Source organism: Argiope bruennichi, chromosome 4 (assembly GCF_947563725.1).
Source record: "Argiope bruennichi chromosome 4, qqArgBrue1.1, whole genome shotgun sequence".
In the NCBI taxonomy this organism is placed as follows: domain Eukaryota; kingdom Metazoa; phylum Arthropoda; class Arachnida; order Araneae; family Araneidae; genus Argiope; species Argiope bruennichi.
The window spans coordinates 15,673,420-15,691,405 of NC_079154.1; positions in this window are offsets into that span (position 1 = coordinate 15,673,420).

Sequence of the window (17,986 nt, forward strand, 5' to 3'; positions counted from 1 at the left end):
ACTCTTAGAATTAAGGAGACAGATTCATCTGGGTCATCCATCTAGAGAGCGGCACTTAGTCCCAGATCGAAGGAGACACAAAAGGAGAGGATCCTCCTGGGACTTAAACTGGGACTAAGCGTGTATTGAAGCTAATGAAGGGAAATACCTGCTGGTGGTTCGTTGGAGCGGCAGAAAGAAAGCGGAATTTGAGACAACAATTTCGAAAATACGAGGGGACACTTGAATGACTTCAAGAGAATCTTGGATGAAATTTCTCGGGAGATTTAACTTTAGATTCAACGAAATATTCTATCATATTAATCAAAATGGCTTATAATTGTTGTAATGGTTAAAGAAGGCTTCAAATAATTGGCCTGATATTTTGAATTGGGCCAAATACACTTTTAATTAAAATTATTATAAGTCTAGCGTTATTGGATAAGCTGAAGTAGTTAGTTTTTAACTTTCTACAAGACTAGTATAGTATTTTTAATCGGCAGAACAGTTTAGAAGAAAAATGATTACTATATTTATACCATGATTGTTAAGACAATTCAAACGAATAATGTAATTCCTGTTCAAATTAAATATAATAACATTCGCAATAACTTCAAATTGTTAATATAATAATCAAATCATCATAAATAATTTTTTAATAATGAAATTAAATATGACTCTAGAAATTCTACAACTTTTTTTTTGTTGTAGCTTTTTTTAAGAGTACAAACCTTTATTGGGCTTATTTTAAAATTTTTGATTCACAACCTTCCTTCACGACCAACCATTTTAAATCACAACCAATTCATCTACCTGTTATTTTAAGATTAAATGACACTATAGTATCAAATGAGTTTAAATTTATTTCTCTCTTTCCATGTTGAAAGCTAATAAACTAAAAATGTCTTCTATGTGACTGCCAACGCTTGTTTCAAATCGCAGTGCTTAACTCGCAGTTTGAGCTGTGGTTGCTGTCGCTTTAAAATTCCATGACTTAATTTCAACTGTTTCCTTTCTCTGATTTTATTCTTCCCTATAATTTTGTTCAGAACGAATATAAAGGTAGGATGTTTAGAACATTCACCTAATTGGCCTATGTGTTTTGAAATTTTATTTACTATTGCTATACATATTGATTCTATTTGCTCTATTTCATTCAATGTTTGTTCTTTTCCAATTTTGATATTACTATTATGTTATGGAATTGAAATATTTTTCAGTTAGTGGGCTACAGTGACGCTGATCTTAATATTTACCACATAAAACAGTATTCAAATAAATTAATCCAGCTGATGCAATGATTTTGAATTATGACATTATAAATTTATTATTTTTATAAATTAGTTCTAATTTAATGCAACTTGAAACATTTTAAATACAAATTTGCTTTACATTTTCAGTATTTAATAGATTTTCTGCCTAATGAATATTGATTGGTCTAGAACAATGTTGTAGTTTTTGTTATTACAGTATATTTTTGATTCGATATAGTATAAGACATTGAAATTCCTTATGCTCTATGTTTATATTTAATGTTTATTTAGAATTTGAAACTTATAATTATTGCAATAAAATATCAAAATTATAGTCTGAAAATATGGCGCTAAGTTTTAAATGTTATCAAATATTTATTTGTTTCATGAAAATCAAATAGAATTAAACTGTAATCGAAAAATATTTATTATTTAAATGAACTAATCCATTACCACAGCACAGAACTCTTTTATAATTTCTATTTCATTTGATTAAAATAATATAAAGCCTTTCGAATGAATATTCGTCACGTAAATAAAGTCATTTCTATTTCAACTATTTCCTTAAGAATGGAGATACAGAAATCGCTATTTTTATTTAATTTGGAATAGCGTCACATGAAATTTTGACAACCATTAACAACAGATTTACTGAATAGTTTTAAATATACAAAAATTCTTCAAAGACTTAAATTAATAACAAATCTGTTCGCAGTAAATTATAAAATATGTTCCAATGCGCAGTTTGAATTGCAGATGAAAGAAAGTAAGCAACTTTCTTTTTAATATTCGGAATTATGTTTCGCTTCTTTTAATGAATATAGAGACATTGTAGGCGTATGAAAGCATTCTTTGATAAACACAGCAAATCCATTTGTGGTTACGTTTTTTTATTTCTTCTTTTTATACCATTGAGGATAAAAGTAATAGAAAGTAAAAGCAAAGCATCATTATCTCTTCGTGCACTATTACTGTTCAAACAAACAAACAAACCAATTCCTTATTATTTTTCGCTGAATTCTTTCTGGTATCCATTAGGAAATAACAATCTTTTTTTTATCTTTTTTTAGGAAATATATCTATTTTTTTTATCTCTTTTTTAGATTGTGGTCTGAAAAAATAATTTGCTTGATCATAATAATCCCTATTATGTTGCTTTTCTCCTTTCAAGTGTGATATAAATAAATATTTCATTTAGGAAAACCAATTAATTACATAATAATGGACTTTGTTCTTATAACAATGGGTTTTATTTATATATTTTTTAAAGCACAAATTTTTTCTTTCTTTCAACGTCTTATTGCAAATAAGGTTTTTTTTTCACTCTTTTATATTTATTTATTTTACTAAGCAGAAGCTTAAATTTAGAGTTGAAGCATTGTCCAATTGAATTTTTTTTTAATACATGCTTAACAACTTTAATTATATTTTCCTGAAATCGTCTGAATATACAGATACTTATAAGATTTATTTCAATATATGAACGTCCTTTTTTATGTTAAGACTAACCAAAATGGGTGCTTTTTTTAAAAAAAAAACATTTAAAAATGCGTGAAATGTTTTTGGTTATTTATAGTTTGGTTAATATCGATTTATGATATAATTACGAAACATAATACATAAAAAGAAGCATTAATGTAATGAATAAAAGTATGTATTTTTATGTGTTGGTAAGAAATAAATACATCTATTAACATATAAATTTTACTGGATTAACTGAAGAAATTTCAAAATAATTTCGAGGCTAATTTTAGGTACAATAGGTTTTTTTATGGAAAATAATCTCTTTACAAATTCCCTTTCATTTATTCTTGAAATATAAATAAAACATCATTTTAACAATCTGTAGGCATGCTATATGTAAAAGATATATAAATACTAACTTTAACTATGTTTACTTAATTCTAAATGATTCACTTTTGAATAATAAAAAAATTACTGTCTATAATGTTCTTACTTATTACTAGGAACATAACAAGTTACAATAAAATAAGTCTCTTACTGTAATAGATACTGTTGACGCTGATTGGCGAATCTTCTTTGAGTCAGTCAATGAAGTGGCATAAAATCATGTGATTTATAAGATAATAAAATTCAAATGATCATAATTCACTCAGTGTATTCGCAGTGGATTGACCGGTCCTTTTCATATAAAATTTAAATGCATCAAAAATATTTTATTAAATATGACGCATAAAACTGAGAGTATGTATAAAAATATAATATTCGTTATTCATCAGAATATTTATTGAGTCTAACTACATAAAATATTATTCTTTACTTTATTAAGACCCTTTTTTCCATTAGATATATAATACTAAAAAAAGTTTAAAATTTAGTAGATGGTACATAATTAGAGTGGATATCCTACATTTAGAGTGGATATCCTACATTAATACATTTAAAATATACTACAGAACTATTAAACTAATAATATAGACATTTTAAAAGGTCAGTTATACCTTTTCATGTCCTTATCTTTCTTGAAAATATGATCTTACATGTTTATTTCATTTCTTATAGATACGTGCCTCAAATTACACACTTCTTGGCCTTCCAATAAATATTAACTTAATCTCTTCATTTGAACTTCTGTCAGAAGGATGGTAACACTTAATTAAGAGGCAATTTTTTTTCCAGCAAGCATAATCCACTCGTACAAGTTAAATTTTATTTTCATTTTGTGTGAAATATACTGCCAGAAAATAGGATAAAAATATTTTCTTAAAAAAATTGATAAAACATCATATTGTAAAATAATAGAGTATCATTGAAAAAAATTAATTATTAAGATGATGCTAAATATTTTTTGTACTGTAATTTTCTCAGAACTTAACAAAGTAACACTCCAAATTTTCGCATAATTTTTAATTATTTGGAATTCAAATAAAAATTTCAAAAAAACTCGTTCCGTAATATATACTTCTGCAGAGAGGCAACACACAAGCCCACACAACACAAATACAAGCAAATATTAATTATAAGTAAAAATTCATAAATATTCATTTCATTCATAAATTATAATTAGACATTCACATTTTTCGTTTTATTGAAATTGCTGTTGAGAAATAATATCTCATATACCAAATGTCAATGATGATAGTATTTATAAAATTTAAATTCTGAATAACAGTCATTCATGAATTTTAAAAATGCCAGCTTAAATGAAAGATAAAATAAAAATATTAACAATTTTATAGAATGAAAACACTGAAAGGACTGAAACATTTTAAGAGTTAGCAGTTTAAATGTTTCTTTCTAAAAAATGAATATCAATTGCTATATCAATAGAAATATACGGATGAGCAAAACAAACATTAATAAAAACGTATCAAGTAAGTCTTTGATTTCTATTCATTCGAAGAAAATGAAAGAAAGAAAACATAACGGAAAATAACGGATATCTTTAAAGAAATAAACATTGTAAATATTTTCAGAAAGAAATATATAATAGTTTTATATATTTTCTTTTATTAAAAAATATATTGTGATATTTCGTAGAAGTCTATATTTGGAAGCAATTTTCTGAAAGATGCTTTTCTGCATTTCTTTATTTTGACCTTCTTAAATAGGGATAGCAACACGAAAAAGAAAAAAAGGTTATTTTGAACCATCTAATTTAAAAGCGAATATTTCTGAAAAAAAAAATAGAATACGCATCATTGAAAAACCATATTTAAAGGGAAAAAAAAACCCTGCGGAATTTCATAAGCTTATAACAAATATTACTTTTGCAAAAGATAGAGAGATCTTCATTGTAGTGGAAGTAATATTATTGGTAACATTTTCAGAAGCATCACATTTTTCCACATTACCTATGGCGGTATTAGACAAAGCAATATCTGCATATATCATGTTATTGACTTGTAGCATCACTCGGGTCGCCGTGGTCTGGTAGTAAGGTCTCGGCTTCGGAACGGAGAGTTTCGGTTTCGAGACAAGTTTCCACCGAAGAATCATCGTGTAAGCGGATCCAATGAACTTTCAATCCGTCAAGATCACACCTCCTGTTGGTGAGGTAATTTTTAAGAGGACAGAGCTAACTAAGCAATAATCCTCGTGTCTGTGCGCGGTTCAAAATGACGAGGTCAATCCCAAAATAGCTCTGGTGTTGCTTTAAAAAGGAACGTTAATAAATTAAACTTAAACAGTCAGAATTGTTCTTAATTAATTAATTATTGGACTTCAGCAATCTATTTAACAGTTTGTTTTTTTTTGGAGCGAAGACACTCGAATCTTGCAGATAAATCATTTTTAGGGGAGATATAAGAATGTATCTTTACTGGGAACTTGTCGCCTCAAGCGACCAGCTGGTTCGTAAGGAATATTGGTTATATTTATTTTCAGATAACACGTTTAGATATAAATTTATGTCCATAATTCCGCTAAATTGTCTGACATTGCCACCGAGTAATTTTAATTGCTTTACTTATTGTGTACATGAACCATTCTAACGGAGACAGTCCCATAACATCATAGCGTTATTAAAAACGTAAATATCCGGTTTATGTATTTTCCAAATTTTGCAATATTGTGGTATTTTTTATTTACCTTGTAAACTACAAATATATATAAAAAAAATTCCATCCGGCAAGCTGGTATACAAAGATATATTTCTTTTCATTTAAGTTACTAATCTCAAATTTCTTTTAATCCTTAGACAGACACCAATTGGAATAAACTTCCCCAAACATTCTGAAATACCCTTCAATTAATCCCTCCCACTTCCCCAGCATAAAATTGTGGATCTCGGATAATGCCACATATACCTTGAATGGTGTTCACTAACGCCATGCAAATTTATTACAAATTACAGATCGTGATAATTACAAAGAACACATCTTTGCCGTTTACTAAAAGTTTCACTGAAACTATCTTATAAACCACCAATTCTTGTATATATATGTAATTTTTTTTTTCATATATGTAGGAAACGACTCTAAAGATTTGATCAAATTTTATATTTAGATAACGCTTTGCATTTTAAATTTATCAATATAGGTGTCTTTTTTGAAAGAAACGTGATTTTATACATAAATACTTGTTTTATAACTAACTAATAGAATAAGTATATTCAACTTCTATTTCAATATATATGTAGTGTATAGTGGTCAGAACAACATGAACAACACGTGTGTTGTGAGCCCTCGGCTATAGCCATGTGTTTTTTGCTTTACGTTTTTACTTTTGTATTTATATTTAATATTTTTGCTTTCTAATTTTATTAATATAGGTGTCTTTAAAAAAATGCAATTTTATATATATAAAGTATATAACATATTTTATAACTAACTATTAGAGCTTTTTCTATTTGCTGTCATGCTGACAATATCATACAGCGCCATCTCGGACCCGATTTCACCATAGTAAAACTGAGTGTAAAAAATATAAATAATGATAGATAAACTATAAAATAAATATTGTAATACAGCAGATTGTTTTGAATAACATATTAAACTAAGTACCTTCACCATTCTTTTTATTAATTTAAACTACCAGTTCATGTGTAGGAAAGATTGAAAAATATTCATATGTAATCAGTATGCAATTCTTATCTAAATATTTTGTTCAAAGAAACACGATTTTATAAGTAAATAAATGAATAAAAAAAACCCTACCGTGCGGAGCTTGGTCTTCCAGATATTTTTGAGAATACATGTTTTGGACGTCTTACATATGATCATTGAGAATACTTGTTTTGGGCGTTTTACAGATGATCAACCGCTTGCCAGATTTGGTTCAAAATTTAATACGAATCTCCATTTCCGATGCTAAACCGTTGCACTAAATTTTATTTACATCGCTCTTTGCGTTTTGTAATTATTGAGTTTATTTGTAATCAAACAGTGGGACAGAGAGACTTCCTTTTAAAAGAGTTTGCTCAACATTTGATAGAAATCTGCCAATTTGGAGAAAATATTGTATATGAAATTTCATTTGTCTATCTAAAAGCATTTTTGAGTTATCATTGTTACATACAGATAGACTGATAAACAGCCATAATGACAAAAATATGTTTTGCAGACTGAGAGAACATAAAACCAGGGGTTCCATCAAAATCTGGAGTTTCAATTTTTTGATGATTATAGTATCTTCTCTATACTTCGGATACAATAAAGTAAAGCTGAAATATTACAAATTGAATCCAACATAGGTATTGCTTATATTGCTATCGAATAATTCAGCAATTATTGCAAAATAAATAATACCAAAGTATAAGTATTATAAAAAATAATATACAAATCTAGGCTTGTAACCAAAATTTATATTATTGTAAAGTTTCAAAAAAGTGCCAAAGAAGTCGGTAAGAAACGTAAGTTTATTGATGCGTTTTAAAATAATTTGAAGAAATTAACTATCGTTTGCAAATTTTCTTTCAATTTATTGCAAAAAAAAACACACTTTAAAATAGAAAGTACGAATTTATCATTTCATTTTTCACTTATATTGGAGAGAGAAAAAATAGTTTGCTTTTCTCAATTAATATTGTTGGTAAAATCTTATCTGTAAAAATTTAAATTATAACTATTAATTGGAGTAAAAGAAAATTTATCATCAGCTTTAAAAAAATATGTTTTCTTGAGTACTTGTGTATGCCAATGGCAAACTTTAGACTTAACTTCATGTCATTGGCGGACATATTCAATATACTAAAATTACAGCTTTGCAGATCTTTTCTTGACGATTAATCATTATTAGTCAGTTAATAAAAGTACCTATAGTTGAATTAAAGCAGTGATTTTTTTTATAACGCATATTCTCAATAACATGTGACTATTAAAGCTATCTCCTCCTTTATTTTATTTAGTGAGTTTAATGTGCGAGATTAAGAAAGATTTCAGAAATTCATTTCTATAAAATGAATTTCTGAGAAATTTCCTTTAGTTTTGAGCTAGTTAGTTGCATTTAATAATCAAGTTTTATTTCATTTTTTTTACTATAAGTTTGTTAAAAATATGTTTTTGTTGTTAGAAGCAATCAAAATTAAAGCTTGGGAATTACCTTTTAGCTCCTAACTTCGAAGCGATTACAACTTTCGAAAAACTTTAATGCAATATAGTTTATATATACGCATATATAAAGATTTTGAATGGGTGGATTTGAGTTCTAGGGTCCGTGATCGGTGAAGAACTGCAGAAAATTTCTAAATGTCGTGCCATGAGAACGATTGCAATAGATAGACTTTTTTTTAAGGAATCTACCTAAAAATATACTTTTAGTGCATTGTAGATTTCTAAAACGCTTTTTAAAAATGTGAGATTTTAAATATGTACATTTATGTGAAATGAATTTCTGAGAAATTTCGTTAAGTCTTGAGCTAGTTAACTACATTTAATAATCAACCGAAATTGCAGTTTTCATTTTTATGCTTTACATATTCATACAATAAGTTAATTTTTTATGTGGGCATTTCTTTAAACTTTGTTACGTTGTTTTAACAGTTATGAAATGCAGCAGGTCCTTTATTCCTGAATGAAATGCTATTCCAAATCAGCGGTAAATACTAACACAAGTTAGCGATAATGATATATTTTGTTCTAAAATATGAAGTTTTACATGCATTAATTTAAATATAATAAACATTTGATGAATAACTTTAGTAATGTACATGACCTAACGAATATTTTTATTTTCATTAATATTTTTATGTTCAGACATCAATTATGGATTTTTTTAATATGTTGGGTAAAATAATACGTCAAAGCATTCTCCATTACTTCACCCACAGGCGAGAAGAGTAGATAAAAGTGGAATATGAAGGAATTAGCTGCAAAAGCATGGAAATCTAACGAAAAGCAATAATCAAACATTGCGTATGAAACAAAGAATCTAGAACTAACCTTTGAACAGAAGTTTTAAAAATTAATTCCCAACCTTTTTATTCTCCGCATTGTATTTTAGCACATGTTTTTCGGCTTATTTAATGAAAACATTGATTACATTTTAGAACAAAAAAAATGAAGAAGAAAGTATCAAAATTGTTTAAAGGCATTTCAAATTCCAGTAAAAAATTAGAAACTAGGGTTTGACAGTTTTTCAAACAAGGTTTTAAAAAATTGTTTTTTTAAAAAAAATTTGTCACATTTGAAAACCATTTATTAACCCTAGAATGCTACCCTTTAGTATACTCACGGGAAGGGTAACGATTCGTCTGGCAGACGAAGTATGCATAGGCGCTTTTAAAACCTAAGTTAAAGTCAAAATAAAACAAAAATACACTACCTGTAGCTGTTTCTAGGCTTTTTAAACTTCATTTAAGCGAAAAAAAAATCATTTATTCATTTTCAGAACAATCTTATTCATTTTCAGAAAAATCTCTTCGCAGCTTATAAGGGCAAAATGCACAATTTTTTCTTTTGTTACTTTCATTTGTTTTCGGAGTTTCACAGACCATGTCTATTTTTAAAAGTTCGCTAATAATTGTTCTTGTAGAACGAGGTAAAGTAGGCGCATCTAAACGCTTCTTCATCCATGGAGCAAGAAGATCTTCACTTAACTTTACTGCAAACTTTTTTCTGGACATCACTTTTTCCGATTTTCTAGTCATGTTGTGGCCATATAAAACATGTGAATTTACTAAACTGATATTAATAATATCGTAAAATACACAAAAAGGCCATTGACGTGTCTTCCTGCTGCATGACATGTTGCTACACATCTGGTCCAATGTGTCAACAGCTCCTTTTGTGGAATTATAGAATTCTATTATTTCAGGTTTTTTACTTTCTTTACTTACATATGGTTTTTCATGGAATGTAGAAAGCAGGATAACACACTTATTTGGCTTTGTTTTGTAGGACAGTAGAGTTTTGGCTTGGTCAAAACAATACATTCCTGTTCCGACACTTCTAGAACGCAACTGTAAAAGTTCTGGAGGAATTTCCTTTTTATTTTTTCTTACAGTTCCCACAATTGATAAATTAATTGGGCTCTTTAAAAGATTATCTGCTAAAGGTATCGATGTAAACCAATTGTCCATCGTAACATTTCTGCTGGTCCCTTGAATGGGTCTTGTTATTTCTTCAACGAAATACTTTGCCAATGGAGTGCCTTTGGTTTCAACGCTCTTTCCTAAATAAGGTATGGCATAATCATATAGTTCGTCCCTACATCGCAGAGCATTACTATTTTTATGCCATATTTTGCAGGCTTATTTGGTATGTACATTTTAAAGGGACATCTTCCACGAAATGCTATTAACTGCTCATCAGTCGTAACATATGATCCTGGTTTATAAAAATATGTACAACGCCTGATAAATTTTTCCCAAATCTCTCTGAATGGTGCAAATTTATCTTTTCTTTCTTTCTTTCTTCTCTGGTTTCTTTTGAGTCAAAACGAAGGCAGTTCAACAGAAAACGGAATCTCACTTCACTCATTTCACGTCTGTACCGCTGACCACATAATGTTGTATCAAATAACTGATTTGTTGCTAAATGATTATTTTTCATAGCCGCTGATAAAACCAATAATCCCAATAAAGCTTTAATTTCATCAATGCAGGTTTCCGTAAAAGAAGAATGTTTTTCAGCATAACGTTCTTTTTGTCTTTTGATTTCAGAATTTGTATGAAAAACAATTATTTCCAATATTTCTGAAGTAAAAAAATGAGTAAAAGAATCCAAAGGTGTGAAAAGTTCTTTTGCTGAGTCCGTTGGTCCTTGAATGAAATGAATAATGTTGCGTAAGGCTGTCCTTCTATTACTTGATTTGGGAATAGACGACCATTTTGACTTATCTTTAGCAGTGAGCTGAATTTTTCCAGGGTATACAATAGATTTGTTACGGGACTTTAAAAACTCTAGAATATTTCCAACCATATCACTTGTTTCTGGAACATTGTGCTTTCGTTTTTTTAGACTTCGATTTCAACCTCATGTTATCAACTTCTGTATTTTTCTCGAGTATTGTCTCTTCTTCAACTTTATTTTCAAGCAAATTATTTTCTATTTCATCTCTGTCACTATCTGTGAAATCACTGTTTTCCACTTTAATGTAATCTTCAGTTTCCGATTCATCAGAAAAAGTAGAAATTTCTTCATCACTTAGTTCTTTTAATACCTCCCGAATTGCATCAGGTCTACCCCAAAAATTTTCACCGCGAAAACGCTTTGACATCTTAACAGTAGCAAAGAAATAAAACTAAGTCCTTATCTAAAAAGCTAACTTGACTGCTAACCATTCGTCTGCGAGACGAACATTGCTGCAAATGTGGCACTTGCTGAAAAGTTTTGATAACAAGGAATGTGTGCACGTGTAGCAGTCAAGGTCACATAAAGGTACTGAGGGGTATGTCCCATTTCCTGTTTTAGGGGCGCCCAGAGAAAGACATTTGTAAGTGACTTCGTCCAAGAGACGAATGAGTAGCATTCTAGGGTTAAATTAAGAAAACCTGTTTAAAGAATTCATATTTTTATGTAAATATTAATTTTAACTTATTTGATTTGCTATTCATTCTATGCAGCGGGCAGCAAACACATTTTTTCAACGTTGTGAGTTGCGTTGGCCAGTGCTTGTACATTGCGCGCCTGCGCACATGGAAAAGACGTCCCTAACCGATTTATTTTATGTTAGTATATATGCATATTTGCAATTCCACGAATCACGACAAGTTCGCTTAATATTGTAAAGTGTAAACTGGAAACATATCCTAAATTGAATATCCTAAACTTTTAGAACTTCATTAAGTCTTGGGACCGATTTGTCTAGCAACTAAAGGCTTAGGGCGACGAGATGTCAATTTATTAACAAGTGAAGGCATATTTCAATTTCTGTTAAATAAACTAAAAAATTAAAACAAGAAAATAAATTTGAAATTATTATATGCCTTAAAAGAACGAATTCATGAAAAAAGACAAGTAGAATTAGCAACTCTTTTGCTGTATTTGCAAAATTCACAAAACACTTTTAGTTCAGCGAAGAAATCTAGAGTACTTTCTTTAGCTGCAAAAACCGAAATTATTAAGTTATCTGGAAAGATATTGTTTAGAATATTTCCAAATTCTTATGTGGAAACCGATTGTGATAAAGAGCAAATCAGAGAAAGTACTCATCAGAGTGATGTTTTTTTTTTTAAAGAAGCCATGGAAAAATCCATTCATAAGTTTCTTGAAGACCCTGAAGAAAAACATACAAAACCAAAGACACTCATAGCTAAATTTTAATTGTTTGAGGCAACGAATAAAAGAACAAAAAACGTATACTTATTATTTCATACCATGAAAACTGTAAAACCAAACTCAGTAGCTAGTGAACGAGTATTTTCAATTTCAGGCAATATTGTGTCCAAAATAAGAACAAAACTTAGCTACCGTTCAGTGGCTATTTTATGTTTTTTAAAATCCTACTTTCTTAGGAGAAATTAAAGTTAGGGAAAATAATATAAATGCTATTTGAAATTTTTGTTTGAGTTTTCGTTATTTTGTAAGTAATGTGTATATGTAATCATTAATTATTTTTATATTTTGATTTTTACTTTCTTATTGATTTCGTTTTTTGTAATTTTATATAAATTATATAAAATATTTTTCCCTATTCCATTTCTTTTGAAAAAATTCAAAAACCCGGCTAAAACCGGTTTTTTGGATATATTGAATTCAAAAACTGGTTTTTCAAAAAATCGATTTTTGTATAAACCCTACTAGAAACCTGATATTTACAAAAATAAAATTTTAGCTAAGAGAAATTTAAATAGATGTCCAATCAAAAATAACAAAAGTTATATCTTAAAAACAATTATTTTATCCATGAAAAAAAATGGAGAGATCATATTCAGTTTAGATAAAAAAAAAATGAAAAAAAAATGTTACACTACATAGAAGAAATGTATATATAGATATATTATAGAAGTATAAACATACTAAAGAAGTATATTCATAAATATATTACAGAAGTATATTTATAAATATATTATAATAGTATATTTATAAAGGTAAATCTCCATATAAAGAGTTTATACATAAATCTTAACATAAAATTCTTCCTTTTAATCTTATTTCAAGAACTTAATCGGAAAAGAAACTTCGAGGAAGATGAAAAAAAAATTACATATTAAAAATAAAATATGGGTGACTATCTTAACTTTTTACATAGTATACTTTTGTATTCACCTTATTTTATTATACAAAAACCGTTAGTTGGAGTTTAAACATACAACATTCCATGAAACCAATTTTTCTTCAGACTCGTTGCTACTAGGAAAGTAAACTTGCTTACAGGAATTTGAATTCCTGAGAAAAATGTTTCTCCGTTCTTCTACGGAACAAAATAAAAATCCTGAATGCCATTCATTCGTATGAGTCATTCAGATAAAAATACAAGGACTAGAGGTATGGGAAGAGAAAATAAATTTTTCTAGAATTTCTCCATATTCGTAATATTACTTGAATTCCAAACAGTACTTTCGTGTCAATAAAACTCTGAATATCATATTTTAGGACAAAATATTTTACTTTTATTATTCTGAAGCAAGGGTCGTTTTTCGTTTTTTTTTTCAATGCCTCCAGACAAATGGAATCAATTCTTACATATATATGTGCTTCTTGTGTAGTATAAGTTCTTATACTATACTTGAAGCAAAAAGGGTCGTATATTTATTTGAAGGAATTTGACAAATAATAAATATCATTCTTTGCATTTTGCAATAGCCCTTTTATATAAAATGTTTTATATTAAATATATTGATTCAGCATATTGAATATTGATTTGAGTTTCCTGTTTTTGTCCTTTGCATGTGTACCATCTATATTCGATACAGGATGGATGATAAATATCTTTAATATGACATAGGCCTGTAAAATTTTTTTTTTTTGATTTTTTTAAAAGTTTTAATAATTGATATTTATGCGATTTTTAATGTCGATTCTAAACATAAGGATTGTTTTTGTTACGTGAATGTATATTTGGAAAAAATAACTAATATCGCGAAATTTTGTAATTTTATTTAATTAATTCTTATAAATTACATTCATATTCTATTTCAAATAATTGTTAAGTATATGTAAGAAGTGACAAGTGATTAAAGTGACATTTTTTTTCTTTATCCCAAAAGTTCTTTTGCCACTTTACCTCATTTGAACTTTGAGGGGATTTTCTATTTGTAGCAGCCTGCAAAAATCGGCTATCATGCTGACATATTATTTTCCTTGATACCGCCTCTCCATGCAATATGGTATTGATAAATTAATAAAAAATTGCAGAATCCAGAAAAAGTGCTTTTACATCGACAAAAATATCTAAATTTCCATACAATTTCCACAGAATACATGAAAGTAATGATGCGTCAGAATATGGTACGATACATGGAACTAATGTCACTGGACATTTGAATGGAATCTGATTTTATCTGTGCTCACGATTTCTACAAATAAAAATTGCTCCAAAAAATTGAAAGTGTTAGACAGGCATTTTCAAATATGCGTCTACATCATTCATCTGAAGAATCCTGATTGCATACTGTTGGTATAATAGAAATTTGCCAAATAAATCCTTTGTTGCAAGAGGATTAAATATAAATATTTTTTAAATTAGAATTGCGGTTAAATTTTTTAAACATAGAATTATCTTAAAAGGCACATTGGCATAAAATACCTGAAACCCCAATGGCGGCAAGTCTGTTTATAACCTACTGTAAGAAGGCCCAGGATCGTTACACCAACACCCTTCAGATCTTCTTATAGCCACCAAAATATTCATGTCCAAATCAACTGGACACCAAACCGGTAATGCTTTAATATAATTGAAAAACGACTACTAAACTTATACTCAACGAACATATATTTAACTCTATTAACATAAGATATTGTGCGAAATCGTCATTTTCGATATTCTGGATACCGGCTAATATTGCGAAAATATTCGACCAATATTATCTAGCATTTTATCCTTATAGGTGTTTCATCTAAGGAAATAAGGGAAAAAAACCAGTATGATTTCTGTAAAAGAAATAGGTCAACACGTTTAAGTAAATATAGCTTCACATAAAAAAACATTTTGGAAGAAACTATTTAAATTTCACAAATTTTATTCACTGGACTTATCAGCCGAAATGTACAGCAGCTGCGCATGTTAAAATAACTAAATAAAAAGTGAAAATAAAATAAATAAATAAAAAATGATCACTAAATTCATAAGCAGGCCTAGCTCAATATACATATTGTTACGAATCTGTGATGCTGCTTCCCAGCATAGTTGGTTCCATCATCAGAAAGACTGTTTTACAGTTATCTGTATTGGACGGAGTCCGTGTGTCGCGTCGGAGGTCCCAGAGCTTGGCGACAAACTTGGCGATCATTTGGCGACTTGGCGACGAATTTGGCACCAAAATAGATTATACCCGAAACATCGAGAATTTTCCCGACCCGTCCATTGGAAACTGAGATACGCCTCGAAAGTCCCTGATTGGTTGAGAGGCTTCTAGCCCCGCCTCCTGAGACCTATAAAAGGAGGCAGTCTGCAGCCGCCGGAGGAGTAGTCGGAATCAACGGTAACCAACAGGTCTTCCAGAGATTAGCAGAGAAGCGACGGAGTCAAGCTAGTGCTGAACTAAGTTGTGCGCTACTGTCTGCAGTAGGGACTTGTGTATGCTGTTGTTGCTGCACGTCTCGGCTGAAGATAATCGTCTTCTGTGCTGTATATAGTTGTCGTCTTTGTGCTGTCCTGTGTGTCTTCGTGTAAATAAACGTCGTTGTTTTATTTTCTATTGCCGCCTGCTGATTGAGCGTTCTCCACACCAAATAACTTCCATTATCCAAACGAGCCGGGAAATTTCGTAACAATTAGCTCTATTAGCAGAAGATATTATACGAAATTGCCAGGATGTTGATAGATATTCTGCCTATCTGCCAATATTGCGAAAATATGGGTACAATATTGTCTAGAATTTTATCCTTAAAGGTTAATTATCTAAGAAAATAATGAAGAAAGACAGTAACCTTCCTGTAAAAGAAGTAAACCAACACATTTATTTATAATATAGCTTCACATAAAAAATACGTATCAAACATTTTAGAAAGAACAATTTAAATTCTCAAATTTTATTTTATTGTCTCGAAATGTGCAGTTGCTGCGCATGATCAAATAACTAGTCCAAATTTCTCCCTGGTAAACAAGTTCAACATATATATATATATATATATATATATATATATATATATATATATATATATATATATATATATATATATATATATATATATATATATATATATATATATATATATATATATATATATATATATATATATATATATATATATATATATATATATATATATATATATATATATATATGTGTGTGTGTGTGTGTGTGTGTGTCTAGCCTTATTAGCACAAGATATTGTACAGCATTTCCACTATGTTATTCGATATTCTGAATACCGGCAAATATTGTGAAAATATTGGAAAATATTGTCGTTCATTTTATTGTTATAGGGTAACTATCTGAAAAAATAATGAAAAAACAAACAAACCTAGTAACCTTCTTGTAAAAGAAATAAGCCAGCACATCCATTATAAATATAGTTTAATATAAAAAAGTATCAAACATTTTGGAAGTACCTATTTAAATTTCTCAAATTTTATTTACCAGACTTATCAGTCGAAATGTACAGCAGCTGCGTATGATAAAATAACTACTCCGGATTTCACTCTGGTAAACAAGCGGAAAAGGAAATACATTTCATTTCGTCCCCAGAAAACTCCAAAATTTGCTCGTTTAATCCCAAACTATTTGATGGAGCATGCATTATGGATTTTGCGTTTCTGTATGTCTGCTGGAACACAAATCTTTCCAGCTTGCTGATGATGAAAAAAATATACAAACCGAAATCTTCCTATTTATTCTATACCAACACATATTTTAGGTAAAAAAAATGTTTCCAATATTTTTGAGAATGAAACTTCAAGAAAGAATTTCTGCAATTTGATAAGTTTAACAAGATTGCAGATAACAAGATGTAAATATGCAAAATATAGATAGAAATAATTGAATAAAGTTGTACATTTTTTCATTTATCTTAAATGATACTTTCTTCCTTTGAATTGCATATCTATATTAATTTTATTTACATTTGTAATGCCAGAACATTTTTTGGGTAAAAATTGTTTCCAGTATTTTTAAGAATGAAACTTTAAGAAAAACTTTCTACTTTTTGATAAATTTAACAAGATTTTAATATTGAATACATCAATAGAAGTAATTTGCTGAAAATTAATTGGGCTAAACAAATGAATTCAATTATCATTTTGTAAATTATTAGTATTGTATGATGTTTTTTTTTTACTTTGAATTATCTTTGTCTTTTTTTATTTTGATTATTATCCAGCCATTGTTCCGAAATATTATCTAATATTGGTCAAAAGGCATTTAAAAGTGAGACAAGAAATGAAGTTAAACACACACACATCAAATCGGTATATTGTATAATGTGAAAAAACCTCAGCAAAGGATATTAATAGAACCCTTAATGAAAATAGATTGCGCGAAGATTTCCTGATGATCAAATTAATATTCTGTAGGAATCAGTTTAGCTGTATAATTTTTTGTTTTGTTTAAAAACAATATGTGAGTTATATAGTATAAATCTTATAATATTAAGTCGCGGTCAGAGGATTGATTTTTCTAATGTGATTTTGCCAGTTCAAACTTCGATACGCATGCTACCAAGTAAGCGTTTTGACACCAGATTGCCATATTTAAGATGAAGCATATGGCGATTAAACTAGTATATGGAAATATCCAGTAGGATTCTTAA